The sequence below is a fragment of the Aquarana catesbeiana genome, linkage group LG09, assembly GCF_042186555.1.
Source record: "Aquarana catesbeiana isolate 2022-GZ linkage group LG09, ASM4218655v1, whole genome shotgun sequence".
Classification (NCBI taxonomy): Eukaryota; Metazoa; Chordata; class Amphibia; order Anura; family Ranidae; genus Aquarana; species Aquarana catesbeiana.
This window is the reverse complement of record NC_133332.1, coordinates 292,856,652-292,869,721: the sequence shown is the minus strand read 5'-3', so window position 1 is coordinate 292,869,721 and position 13,070 is coordinate 292,856,652. Positions and strand designations below refer to the sequence as shown.

Sequence of the window (13,070 nt, the reverse complement as noted above, 5' to 3'; positions counted from 1 at the left end):
TTTTCTTTAGGTATATTGGAATATGTGACGGCTGTCCATTCCATAGAAGAAGGACTGTAGTAATCAGAGTATTCCTCCCACGGGAGCAGTGCTTTGGTTCCACTTGTATTGAGTGTTAAATGTAGGGATCTCCTATTTCCTATTGAATGTTAATATTGTATACTGTGACAGGTATGTTAACCCTGTTTAATGTTTATTCCCTATTTTCCCGTTCCTTTTGATGTAATGAGATGCTCTTTTTTCCTTGAAATTTTAAAGAGTCACTTTGAAATTTATCCCTTATGTAGCAATTACTCTCGGTGGAGCTGCTGGTTTAAAGAGGGCTGTTACCTTCACTTCCGCCACCTCTGTTTCACCGGCACCAGGTATAGGGTCCCATTAAGTTTACCTCCGGACGATGTATGCACCAAACACTTGAGTATCTTTTCCAATGCTTTATTGAACAAGGAATAAAGGAAGTAGCAGGAAAGAGGCAGAAGGAAAATTGCAGGGAAGCTCAAATACCTTTTCTTGGTATTCCTTAATCAAATGGTTGTAGTTAAGTGTACTCCCCTTGTGGGATTCAATCTTTGCCCGCCTGGATGGGCCTCTCTCACTTGCCTAGCAGCCAGTACGCAGCACAAACAAAAGTCTCTGCCACAGACTTGTTTGGAATAAAACCCGTACGATCCTCTGCCACAGGATGTATTGGTTTGTGATGAACATCAGACACAGCACTTGAACCTTTAAGCCAACCCAGCAGTACTATGCACTAAGATTGCTTCAGGATACGTCCTCCAACTGAGTCACCAGGCCCCTCTCCAGACCAGCACTCTGCATGATCCTTCCATGACGGGTCCTCCCCTGGGATCTTCTCAGTTGTCAGACAGGCTTCTGGGCCCAACCAAACGCTGCAACGACGTGGGCCTCCGGAACGGAGGACCACGAGGTGGTATTTCTAATGCATACCTGGTGGCCAGGAGGGCCAGCAGGTGGATGAAAATGAACCCCTAAACATGGCGTCTGTCCCATAAATACCCTCTCCCAGAATGCAACTCGGAGGACCACCTCCACCGAGTTGTCTCCAGGACAGAGGAGCACTCATACGCTTCGACACGCTGCCTTTCCAACACTGGCCCATGGTGACAACGGCACCCACGGGCACAGCGTGAAACTACCCGCAACTCAGCCAAGCTGGAACAGAGGCAAACCTACCTTCACCTAACAAGTAACCCACTAGATTTACCTATCAGCAGTAGATTAAAAATCTACCAGCGCTACACTTACAACAAGGGACAGTTGTGATTCAAGTGGGGGGTGTATGTAGCGGGCACCTAGTTTTAGGTAGGTGACCTTTCTTGTTAGCTTTCTATATTAGGTAAATTTGGATGGGCTGATGCTGTTTGCGGCAGGCCTGTATTGTTCGATTCCTCTATTTGAGTGACAGGTAGTTTGTGTTGGTCTCGGCCAATCATTAATTTGCTTGGTAATTCTGGGACTCTCATATAAAAAGGGGGGTCACGTGGTGCCCGGGAGGTCGAGTCCAGTCCAGCTATGAGGAGCGAGAGAGCCAGCCTGGTTCCCAGAGGGGGAGTTGGAGGGTTTCCCCTCCGGGGAGCCAACGGAGCTTCACCTTAGCGAGAAGGGTGGAGATCCGGTCCTCATGGAGGAACAGATGACATCTTGCCTCGTGTAGTCATGGATGTCGTAGGCCACCCCTGCGGGGAGGGGAACGGGCCACAAAGAGATAAAGGGAACTGAGAAACATTGCGAATGAAGTAGCAACAAAGCGGAAGGAAACTGGGCGATTGATCGTTTATGAGTGGCACATGGACTATCGATCACGTGAGTGAAGGCCCAAGGGAAAGGTACTGCCAGAGACTGAGGGTTGTTGGTGCACAAGTCAGTGAGATGGGCAGTGATGGCCTATGACTTTGAGTTCAGCATTGCCCCGGGATTCCAATCAGTCAAGCGGGGGAGTTATTCAGATTTGCTCTCCTTTAGCTAAACCTGGAAGTACCATGTTGGTGGGAAGTAGTGGTAAAAAGGTAGCGGTGAAGCTGCAAGCACACATGTAGAGATATGAATCATTCTTTTAGCCTGAGTTCACACTATAATGGGCTGCGGATCGCACAGGAGCGCTGTGCGTCCCTGTTCCCCGTTTCAGGGACGAATCAGGGCCGATTCTATGCCTGAATTCGGCCCTGAAACGGAGCCAAAGACACACAGCGTTTTTGTGCAGTGCGCTCTGCAGCCGCCCCGGAGATATGTGAACCGGCTCCAAAGGGAGCCAGTCACATTCTTCTGCTATGCGAATTAGATGCGGGGAAACGCACATCTAATTCGCATAGGAGTGAACCCGGGCTCAAAGTTGTCCTGATGAAGAAGTTATTCAGAGTGACTCTTTATCAACTCATTCTCTATCAAATCTACTTCCATTGTCCCTGATTGAAGAAATCATTGAGAAATGATTTCTTGATTGTCCGCAATTATACTCAGTTTCTCTTGTATGACTCATGGAAAAGTGACAATGTAACAGAAGAGCATCTCAAAGAAAGTCCTTCTCCCATCCCAGTTTATGTTGATGAATAAAGCATTAAGAAAAAGCACTAAGGACTGTGACTTTTAAATCTATGGGCTGCGAGGGTTGAGCAGTAAACGTGAATTATGGATATAAGAATATTCAGCCGCTCCTTCGGGGGTAAGCGCTACATGTACAACCACCTTGCCCATACATGGAACGAAATTCGTCCGGTGTCTGCTAAACTCCGATCTGTGTATGGCTTGCTTAAGAAGCATGGGGATGTCCTCTAGTACTTTTATAATCACAGCTTTTCCATCAAATTATATTGCTCACAGTGAGCTGATTGCACTAAAAACTGTTTAAAATCAGTTGTCTTGTTAAGGGGATGGAGTACATGACTTCCTAGCAGCTTTCATCAATACAAAAAACAGATTATAACTTGTAACCACAAGATGTGTCTTGGCTTCTAATGTTTATTTATAGCGAAGCTGACTTATACGGCTCCATGAACACTGGACGTTAAAATAACGTTATAAAAATGGCAGTAGCTTTGCAGTGAGTCTTTCAAAGTTTTTTAACGTTTTTGCAATAGAGTTTTTTAGCGTTTTTCCGCGTTAGCATTTTTTATTTTTGAAATTTTGAATTTTTTTTCAATGGATCAAAAATTTAAAAAATGCTAGTGAGCCACGTTTTTGAGCGTTTATCGACGTTTATCAGTGTTTATGATCGTTTGGCATTTTTTGTGGTCAGAAAAACAACTCCTGAATGCGATTTTATGGCGTTCAGAAAACTGCCCATAAACTCCACTGCTGATAAACATCCAAAAATGTCCATGCATGCATGGACACATAGGATAACAGAGGGGGGAGTTTATGGGCTGTTAAAAAAAACGCTCAAACTCCCAAAAACGGCATTTTATGAGCATCAGTGTGCATGGAGCCTAAACATGTTTTACCACCCACCATGACATACAAGCTGTGCAGCTTGACTCTGATCTCTCTCTAATCACACACAAAAAACTGATGTAAATGCATGCCAGTTTTAAGAGTTTTTTTTACACCCACCAATCAGATTCACACCTGCCTTGAAAGTTCTAATGTGATTGGTGATGCAGAAAGAGGCGTAGTTACAAAGTACATTCCTACTGCCCTCCTATTGGTCCTGTATAGAGAAGAAAGTGCATATTCTGCAGGGATTTCACAAAACTCATGTTGTGGTAGATCAAGTGAATTTTGTGATTTACAGCTTGTCCCCACCAGAAAGCATGGGATAACTGTTAATTGCATTGGCTTGCTTGACTGTATAATTACATAGGTTGCTTTTTTGAAAGGTTTTATTTAAATGAACTAGAATGCCAAAATGCAATCATTCACAGAAAATTCATTTTTAAACAAGCCCTCACTGACCTCTGTAGCTGCAGACACTGTAATTCATTCTCATCGTTCACACTAGAAGTACAGACGTCATTTTCTCAGCGGCTCACCCTGCTCCCTTTCCTTGTGCACCTGCTCTATCTTTACAGTAGAGATTGGAAGGCTATTGAGTGACAGCGTGGGGGTGTGAGCAGAGTATAAATTGGACTGCTAAGAGAATGACTTGATTGACTTTAATCCTTCTGCTGTGAACTTTGAGGATGAATTGCACCACAGTGGCTGCAGCTACAGAGGTTGTTTTGTGATCATGTATTGCTTGCTATGATTATGTAAATATTTGAATGCCGGCAGTTTGGCTACAGGCCTCAATGAAATGTACTAAACTTTTTCTATGCTGTAGGGCAGGGGTGTCCAAACTTTTTTCAAAGAGGGCCAGATTTGATGAAGTGAACATGCTCGAGGGCCAACCAATTTGTCTGACATTCTTTAAACCATTAAAATTCGGTCTAAGTGTGTTCGTCCGAGCACTAATACACTGCCCAACAAGGATTCTCTTGCCTTTGTGCTGTGTGTGGTGAGTAGATGAGCTTGGGCATGTTATTTGTATATACCGTATTTATCAGCTTATAACACGCACCTTAACTTTTAAAAGGAAGTTTCAGGAAAAAAATCTTAAATTTTAAATAAAGAACTGTGAAGCAAAATAAGGGTCAGTGCCCATCAATGCAGCCTAATCAGTGCCCATCTGCAGCCTCACAAGTGCCATGAATGCAGCACCCACTGTATTGCCATGAATGCAGCACCCACCCCATTGCCATGAATGCAGCACCCACTCCATTGCCATGAATGCAGCACCCACTCCATTGCAATGAATGCAGCACCCACTCCATTGCAATGAATGCAGCCCCCACCGTATTGCCATGAATGCAGCCCCCCACTGTATTGCCATGAATGCAGCACCCACCGTATTGCCATGAATGCAGCATCCACCGTATTACCATGAATGCAGCACCCACTCCATTGCCATGAATGCAGCCCCACCGTATTGCCATGAATGCAGCCCCCACCGTATTGCCATGAATACAGCACCCACTCCATTGCCATGAATTCAGCTCCCACTGTATTGCCATGAATGCAGCACCCACCGTATTGCCATGAATGCAGCACCCACCATATTGCCATGAATGCAGCACCCACCGTATTGCCACGAATGCAGCACCCACTCCATTGCCATGAATGCCGCACCCACTCCATTGCCATGAATGCAGCACCCACATTGACACGAATGCAGGCTCACCATTGCCGTCAGTGCAGACTGATTCATGTCCATCTGCAGCCTTGGAGGAGAGAGGGAGGGGGCGGGACGAGCGCCAACAGACATACAGGAGAAACTCCTGTTTTTATCGGCGGCCTCTTTAATTGAAAGTCCCGCCTCCTATGATGGTCAAAACAGTTGTCCAATGGCAGCGCAGGAGACTGGACTTGCTTTTACACAGGACGCCGTGTAAACAAGAAATACTCCTTCCAAGGCAGCCAGCATATCTATCTTTTCTGGCCCCCCGGCGCTCGGGGATTACATACATACCTGCTGTAGGGCAACCTTTCTCAACAAGGGTTCCGTGGATTGCTAGGGTTCCCCTAGACCAGTGGTTCTCAACTCCTGTCCTCAGGACCCACTAACAGGCCAGATTTTAAGTATTACCTTTGGGGAGATGCAGACTAGAATACTGCAATCACTGAGCAGCAAATTATATCACCTGTGATGTATTTGAGTTATCTTGCAAACCTGGCCTGTTAGTGGGTCCTGAGGACAGGAGTTGAGAACCACTGCCCTAGACTTTTTCAGGGATCCCTTGAGCAATGATGGTTTGATCGCCTTCCTATGCTGACCATAAATTTTAGGGAGATTTACCACTGATCCCTACTGTAAGGGGGCACTTTTTCCATTCACCATCAATGTAAGGTGTATTTCCCCCTTGACCTCCAATGCAAGGGGTATTTTTTCCCACTGACCCTGAATGTAAGGAGTCCCTTCTCAACTGACCATCAATGTAAGGAGACCCTTCTCTCACTGACCATCAATATAGGGGTCGTTCTTTGCATGACCACCAGTGTAGGAGGCCCTTCTCCACTGATCAACAATGTAAAGAGTCTCTTCATCCACTGACCATCAATGTAAGGGGCTGTTCTCCACCTGAACACCAATGTAGGGGACCCTTCTCCCTTTAAAAACAAATGTATTGGGGCACTCCTCCCATTGATAATCTATGTGGGGGCCCTTCTTTGCTTGACTACCGATATAGGGAGCCTTTCTTTCTCTGAACACAAATGTATGGGGGCCCTTATTCCACTGACCACTGATGTAGAGGGTCCTTTACCCTTTAGATTGTAAGCACCGTGAGCAGGGCCCTCCTATTCTTTCAGTATTGAATTTATTATAATCGTACTGTCTCCCTTTATATTGTAAAACGCTGTGCAAACTGTTGGCGCTATATAAATTTTGTATATTAATAATAAATAATGACTACAAATGTAAGAGAGCCCTTTTCCAACTGACCATCAATGTAGGGAGCCCTCTCTGTTTGACCACCTATGTAAGGAGCTGTTCTCCTTCTTACCGCCAATGTAGGGGGTCCTTATCCCTTTGAACATCAATATAAAGGAATTTTTACTTCACATTTCTTTTCTGCATAATCTTAATATTTTTTTATTTCATAATTATTTGATAACTAAAATAATGTTGCTGTAAATATAATCAATCCATCCAGGCATCAAATACCCTTGATTTGACACTTTCTTTACTTATTATTTAAATCCTTCTATAACTTTTACTGATCACTTTAATAAAGCCTAGGCTGTACATATATTTTTTTGCATGGGTTACCTGAGAACTGAAAGTTACTTTCAAGGGTTCCTTCATGGTAAAAGGTTGAGGAAGGTTGCTATAGGATGTCAGTGACCTGTCAGGAAGCACCATTACAACACAACCCAATGAGAAACATTCCTAAAGATTTCATTCAGTATTGCAGTTCTACACCGGCATTAACTGTTTTAACGAAGTTCATTAAACATTGTTGCCAGAGAATTTAATAAAACAAAGCTAAACTGAAGTATAATTACAAAAAAATTCCAAAAAATTTTACAGACACTTAATACCGACTATTTAATTTAATTTACATTAATTTAATTTTTAGTGGTTAAACTAGATGGACCTGTGTCTTTTTGAAACCAGACTAACTATAAAACTATGTAATTATTCACAATAATTATTCACACCATTAATGAATATTTACACAGTAGGTTAGGATAAGGCACTTTTAAATGTCATTCTTCAATAAATTAAAAATAAATATTAAAATATTGAAAAAGTAGAATATGGTGTGGTTCACAGATGCCAAGATTTAAGGGACAAATCTTGGGATTACTGTCATTGTACACATTTTCCCCAAAGTACTTAACCCTTCCCGTGCCAGGACAAATCTAACACTGTCATCTCTAACTCACCCATTTGTGTCCTTCCACGGACAGGCTCCTCTGGTCTGTGTCGCGCTCGCCTCTGCTGCAGCTGTGAACGCTAAGCCATTCTCTCCTTCTTTTTTTCCAGATGTATTTTCTATTACTGATTAGGAGCCAAACTGCCCACGTGTCCCCTAAGAGTCTAGTTTCAGCACTGAATCTGTGTAATCATCCCGCTTCCCTCTCACTGCCACCTCCGCACTATTAGGTATTTTATAGCCTATTGATCTGACGCCCCCCTCTTGCTGACGCTGGGTGTTATCGCTCTTGGTTGTTTTAATAGGACGTGTGTTGGAACAGTTCCCTACCTGTCAGAATTGTACATTGGTATTACAGCTGTCAGAGCAGCGGTGGAGTATTCTGGTGTAACAGTAGCTGCTAGAAAGCTTACTGTATCCTTATTAGGGAGGACTACACCTAAACCACAGTGCGGACCTGTCTATAGCCACAAGAGAAGACTTATAGTATATTTAAGGAGTCAGGTTATTCATTGGATATAATATAAAAATATAGTGTAGCGCTAAAGAACATGAAAATAATAATATAGTGAAACCATAACACAATATGTGATATGTGTAGCAATATTCACTGCAATGAATAAATAGAAAAAACAGAGAACAACTAAAAGTCCATAAATGTGTAATAATAATTCTTCACAAGGTGTTTTGAGGTGCACTATCGTGTTTTGTGCAGTTGTCTATGATATTTTATGAGTTGCTCTGAGTTAATTAGAAGTTGCTCCCGGACCCAGCATGCTGCTGGCTGGATTGACATATCTTGCTAATTGGTGAAATCACAGATGTAACTGCGCTAAGGATTCCAGGATCCCATATAATAATGGGCTAGTATAGATGACATGAAACATCAGGCCTCATGCACACTGGACGTTTTTGGACATTTTTACAGCAGCTGTTTTTGGCTTTAGACATTTTTTTTCTACAGTCAATAAACTCCCCATCACATTATCCTATGTGTCCATGCACACATAGGGGGTGATTTCCGAAAGCCGTGCGCCATCCGTAGAGGCGCACGGCGAGGCGCAACGTACATTTCCATATATACGAAATGGTGCGCCGGGAACAGAGCGCGAATCCCCATTCACTATAGCGATCTTGGCACATGGGAGAATGCAATCTGTGCGCCACTATGGACATGGCGCATGGCATCTCCAAATCAATACTGACAGAAGATAGAGGTGCCAATATTATGGGGTGATGTGAGGAAGTTTAATAACAATTGCCCAAGTAAGAAATATGCCCAAAACAGAATGAGAAAGTAACTTTTTCAGAGAAAGCCTGCTGTGCCTGCAAGTACGTTTAGAACTGTGTGAGATCAATGTAAGCAGTGCGCATGCGCAAGCGGCTGTTGTGCTTGTTCACATGCGTTTGTTCACTGCGTGGCCAAAATCTTAGTAAATGCTAAGCAACCATACATGAAATTGTGTGGGTTGAATAGGCGCACCTCTAAACTTGACACATTTTATTTTACGCTGGTTCACCTTTATGTATTTTTTTAAGGAGATTTGCACACAGGTCATCTTAGCATGTTACGTTGCCAACATGTGACATGCACCTTGTTAAAATGATGTAAAAAGACTCCCGCTCCTCTAGCTCCTCCTAAAGGGGCATTTAACCTTCCTCCTCTAATGCATATGATTTCCTTGGGCTAGCTTTTGCTTTTAAAGGGGAACTCCTCTCTCCATTCTCCAATGCTCTTGTCTCCCCTTTCTAACCCCTTGGATTTCCATGGGCTAACTTTTGCTTTTAAAGTGGAACTCCACACTCCATTCCACAATGCTCTTGTCTCCCCCTCTAACCCCTTGGATTTCCATGGGCTAACTTTTGCTTTTAAAGGGAAACTCCACACTCCACTCCATTCTCAAAAGGCTGTGAGCTGCCTTCACCAATCCAAACCACGTCCTTTTTCAGAGCATACAACAGGGCCAGCTAGGAAAGGGGCGAGGAGAGTGATCGCCCAAACCCCTCCTGAACCATACAAGGCCACATGCACTCAACATAGCTGGATGCCTTTGGGGCATGTTGGGCTCAGCCCAATACCAACCACAAAGCACCTTGTACCCACTAGTTTAAAGGGGTTTTCCACATTCCGTAAAGCCCCCTGTCTGCAGCCCCCCACAACCCCAGCCTAGGGTTGTGTGGAAGAGGCCCTTGTCCCCCTGAATATGGGAACAAGGTGGTTGACTTTCGGGGCGCCCGAGCCACCTATGCTGTGTGTTTGGCTAGGGGTTTGTTAGTGTGTGGGAGGGGCACAATATTTTTTTAGTTTGTGGTGGTCTTTTTCATGTGGGGGTTCCCATTTTAAGCCCTAACAGACCCAACTGGCCTTGAATGTATTGTGGGGGCAGGCTATTTTTTTTTTTTTGGGTTCAAATCTTACAGCTGTAATATAGATTTGTAAGTTTTCTCTAAAGCCATACATCTTTGAAGCAGCATTTTGGATACATGCCACAGATGCACCACTTTACAGGCAGAGTAAGCCCCTCCAAGTTACTAGCTTTTAAACAATTTTGCATTTTTAAAGGCACTTCTCCTTGTTTTTGGGGTTGTCCCTCAGGGTGGGGCCTGGGCCCCACTACCCATTTTAAGGCCGATAACTAGACTATAAGCCAGCCAAGTGGGGACTAGCAAAATTAACAAGTCAGTTCCCATAGACTGCAATGGTATTTGTTGTATAACTTTTGCCCATGCTGGGCTCTTTGTTTGGCCCCCTGGACTGGGGGTGTTTGTTCCATCTTTTTTTTGTGGGGGGGGGGGGATATTTTTCACTGAAATATTTTTGATGTTGTCAATCTGTGTTATTTGTAGGTTGTTAGTTTCACTTTGATTTACTGGTAATTGTCTGTGCTGCATTATTTTGCAAAATCTCCCTCAAGCTGTTGTGATTACTAAATGTTTAACTCCTTCAGAGACTGTCCATTTGTAGACGCAGTCCTTTTAACTCTTGTTAGTTTCCTCTGCAAAATTGTCAGACCTCAAAACCATATTCTGTTAGTGTCTCAAATTAACATACATGTGTTTTTTGCTTTCCTTGCTCTTTTCCAAGTTCTGTTTTGTTGACTAATAACATTTGTAGCAAATTTGTATGTTTTATGTGTTTTGTTAATAATTTGTTTTGCAGATGCATGCTCAATCCAAGTATCCAATGCATGGATTTTACTACACTCCCCCAACCCCCCTCCCCCCAAACAATAATTTTCATGCAACAGATTTTCTAGCTGCAGTTTAACTAGGCTGATTGGCATGGCAAAACAAAAAAAAGTGTGATTTGTCCAAAAGCGAATTTCCTGGTACCTTCATGGTAGCATATGCATGGATTGTGCTTATGCTGCCATGGATAGGCACTAGGAAAGGAAAATTACAGAGAGGTGAGTATTCAATTTTCCAATTTAGCGCAATGGTTCTCAGCCTCAGTCCTCAAGTACCCCCTGACAGGACATGTTTTGAGAATTTATCTTAGCTAAAATAGCTGCCCAAAATACCAAGCCATTGACTGTGATTTAAAGCACCTGTGCAAGATGAAGGAAAACCTGCAAACATGGCCTGTTGAGGATACTTGAGGACAGGGTTGAGAACCACTGATTTAGAGCACTGAGCTAAAATCTAGCTCAAGACAATCCTATTCTAATTGTGGGCATTTGAGGGAAACCAAGTGAGTGTTAGAACCTCTGCTTGTCTTTTTTAGGTTGGGCTTTGTGTCCCTTTTCTGAAAATTGGCTTCACTTCCTGTCACATAGCCAAACAGGAAGTAAGGGTAAAACCCTACCAATGTCTTTCCTTGGGGACACACAGGTCAATCTAATTAGTGTCCTCATTAGGCAAATTGCACTCTAGCACTTTGTTGTGTACACCCCAAATTATTAGGGATTTTGGGGTTTATTAAAGGCAAATCAACTCTGCAATACCAGTGTACTCGCTGTAATTCTGAGGGGAAACACTGGTGATTTTTTCATCCAATCATGTAGAAGCAAAGATGCTGTTTTTTTTATTTTCATTGCATATCCCCCTCAGATCTCCAGTAACTGCACTTCCAAGTGCATATGTAGTGAAAAGTGGATTTGCCTTTAGTAAATAAAGTCACCCTATCAGGGGTGCAGACATCCCCAAAAACTGACAAGACTTCTAATCCCTCTGCACTCTATCCCCAAGCAAAAATAAGAAAGGATTTCATCTAGTTTAACCTTGTAAAGACACATTACTACGTTCAACTGTGATGCATGTCAATGGCCTATTTAGACCTTGTTTAATAAAAAAACACCAGTTGCCTTTCACGATAAACATTTGTTAGTCCAGTCCTGGAAATCTGCATCTGCTTTACTATTAATTTCCATAAAAATTGGGTTCCTGCAACTAGATGCGCCAAATGCATCTAGATGCGCGACTGCTGTGTATGTGAGATGCACAACTGCTGTGTGTGCGGAGGTATGTACCCGTGGTGCATATCTGGTACCCGGAAGCAGGGGCCAGCACACACGAATGACATCACGCCCCTACAGGAAGTTGCTTGTACTGCTGCTAATTTCTTCCCACCACCATGCCCCGCTCACTGTTCTCTGAGGAAGAGATGATCCTTATTTGCAAATTAAGATCATTTTTTATTTATTTTTACATGGGGTGGTGTTTGTGTCTAATTCATTTGGCCGCTAAACACACACCTACTTCCTGTGTACAGATTCACTTCCGGGCCAATGTATATTGCTTCCTTCTTCAGTGTGTGTATATCTATATATATATCTATAGATGTAGGTTCTTGTGTTCACCAGCAGAGTGAAGTTGGGTAGATGCCACACTCCCAATTCTGGAGGCATAAAAATGGTCTAGCACAGGGGTCTTTAACCACCTCGATACAGGGTACTTTCACCCCCTTCCTGCCCAAGCCATTTTTCAGCTTTCAGCGCTGTCGCACTTTGAATGACAATTGCGCGGTCATGTTACACTGCACCCTAATGAATTTTTTATCATTTTTTCCCCACAAATAGAGGTTTCTTTTGGTGGTATTTGATCACCTCTGCGGTTTTTATTTATTGCGCTATAAACAAAAGAAGAGGGACACGTTTGAAAAAACACAATATTTTTTACTTTTTGCTATATTAAATATCCAATTTTTTTTTTTTTTTACTTTTTTCCTCAGTTTAGGCCAATACATATTCTTCTACATATTTTTGGTAAAAAAAAAAAAATCACAATAAGCGTATATTGATTGGTTTGTGCAAAAGTTATAGCGTCTACAAAATAGGGGATAGATTTATAGCATTTTTAGTATTTATTTTTTTTACTAGTCATGGCGGCGATCAGCGATTTTTATTGTGACTGCGATATTGAGGCGGACATATCGGACACTTTTGACACATTTTTGGGACCATTCACATTTATACAGCGATCCGTGCTATAAAAATGCATTGATTACTGTGTAAATGTGACTGGCAGGGAAGGGGTTAACAATAGGGGGTGATCCAGGGGTTAATGTGTGTCCTAGGAAGGTGATTCTAACTGTGGGGGGGAGGGGACTGACTGGGGAGGTGACCGATCGGTGTCCCTATGTCGGTCTCCTCTCTTCTCTGACAAGACGTGGATCTGTGTGTTTACACACACAGATCCACGGTCCTGCTCGGTTGCTGGGCAATCGCGGGTGCCTGGTGGACATCGCGGCCGCCGGGCACT

The 13,070-nt window shown here is 43.2% G+C and overlaps 1 protein-coding gene across 1 annotated transcript in view; it reads right to left on the bottom strand.

Moving 5' to 3' along the window:
• Positions 1-7,560, bottom strand: part of CERCAM (cerebral endothelial cell adhesion molecule) — a 112,624-nt gene extending 105,064 nt beyond the window's left edge. Inside the window, exon 1 of the mRNA XM_073600444.1 lies at positions 7,381-7,560. The gene's annotated coding sequence lies outside the window, so the exon portion shown is untranslated. The remainder of the gene's footprint in view (positions 1-7,380) is intronic.
• Positions 7,561-13,070: the final 5,510 nt, after the last annotated feature.